The sequence below is a fragment of the Ovis aries genome, chromosome 1 (assembly GCF_016772045.2).
Source record: "Ovis aries strain OAR_USU_Benz2616 breed Rambouillet chromosome 1, ARS-UI_Ramb_v3.0, whole genome shotgun sequence".
In the NCBI taxonomy this organism is placed as follows: Eukaryota; Metazoa; Chordata; class Mammalia; order Artiodactyla; family Bovidae; genus Ovis; species Ovis aries.
Window position 1 is genome coordinate 25661202 of NC_056054.1, and position 1952 is coordinate 25663153.

The following is a 1952-nucleotide window of genomic DNA, read 5'->3' on the forward strand; positions in this document are numbered from 1 at the left end:
GGTGGTTGTGGTGGTAGAAGGAACAGAAGTACAAAGCAGTCACTGGTACTTAGAAATTCTGAAATCTAGCCAAACACTTGATGCCAGTTCTTTCATTAAGGCCTACTTCTGCTCCCTGGGAATGAGTCTCTGTGACTTTTGGTTCTGCCCTCTGAGTCACCCTTCTTTTTCCATAAGAAATAGCCCATTTTTATAGTTGAATAGTTTTTTCAGCCTGCTCTCTGCCTGTAGTAGACTGGGAGTCCAAAGACTTCTTTTCATTTCATACTGCCTCTGTCAGTTTCAGGCCAAGCTAACGTAATCCTTTTAAAATTTAGGGGATTTCCTGTGTATCGAATTATACTCTACTCCATTATCCAAAACACACACACACAAATCTTTCAGATAGTATTTCTCGACCTTGGTCCCCCTGTGAACCTGCTGTGGAATGACACCGTTAAGACTCTTAGAAACCCTACTATTTAACACAGAGTATCCCTAAGGCACAGCTTTGAGATCCTCAGAAAAAATTTATTTCCACTAAGAATAACTTTGAAAGCATCTATGAGACACTGCCTTAAATCTTTCTGACCTACACTGTTGGTGAGAATGTAAATTGGTGCAGCCATATGGAAAACAGTATTGAGTTTCTTCAAAAAAATAAGAATAGAGCTATAATATGATCCAGCTAGTCTACTTCTGGGTATATATCCAAAGAATGTGATAACAGTAATTAGAAAAGATATACATACCCCTATGTTCACCATAGCATTATATACAAGAGCTAAGATATGGAAACAACCTAAGCGCCAATCAACAGATGAATGGGTAAAGAAGATGTGGTGTGTGTGTGTGTATACATACACACAGACACACACAGACACAGATGCACACACAGAGAGAAATACTACTCAGCCAGAAAAAGACAAAACCTCTATTTGCCATAACATGAGTGAATCTTGAGGGTATTAGGCCAAGTGAAATAAGTTAGAGAAAAACAAATACTTTACGATTTCATTCATATGTGGAGTATAAAAAATATAAAACTAAACAAAAACAAACACATAGGTACAGAGAACAAAGCAGTGGTTTCCAGAGAGGAAGGGGGGTGGGAAGGGTGAAATGAGTAAAAGGGATCAACTGTATGGTGCTAAATGGAAACTAAACTTTTGATAAGCGTGCTGTAGTGTATATAGAAGTTGAAATATAATATTGTACACATGACTGTTATAAACCAATGTTACCTCAATTAAAAGATATCTTTCTGAAGTCTTAAAAAAAGATCTTACAGTTGCATCTTTGGCTTGTTTTTACCTGGTGATGTCATTTTGTCAGCAACACCTTACATTTGATCTTTACCATGAGGCCATTCTTTACTTTTGAGACTCTTGTGCTGCTTGGAAATACTATCCTGGGTTCTTCTTTAGTTTACTTCTCTCTTCTAATATTTAATTATAAATAACTACAAGAAGCCAGTTGACACTTTGGACTTTCTGTCTAGAAACCCCCCAACTAGATCCTCAAGTTCATTAGGTACCTTTCTATTTTCCATGTTGCCATAGGTAACCTTGTTTTCAAACCTTCCTCTGGCTTCCAATAACAATTTCTTGACTGTTCTGAAAGTGATCTCCAACACCTCCTCCAGATCTTTCTAGCTTTCACTAACAGACTCCTCAAGGTCCTTCAAGTCACTACCCATTTCCAGTCTCAAAATTAATGTCACATATTTGGGGTTTGGGTTACAGAAGTGCCCAATTACCAGTTATCAGCTTCTGTTGTGGTTGCCAGTTGTTCCCTAACAAACTGTCTCAAAGCTTAGTAACTTAGAAAAAAAAAATCATTTGTCTCTCAATTTTGTGTGTCAATATTTGAGGTAAGGCTTGAATAACCAGTTCTCAGCCCCATATGAAATGAACTGGGGTCAGCTGATGGTATTTAGCTAGAAGTTGAGCTGATCTGAAGGATCCAAGATA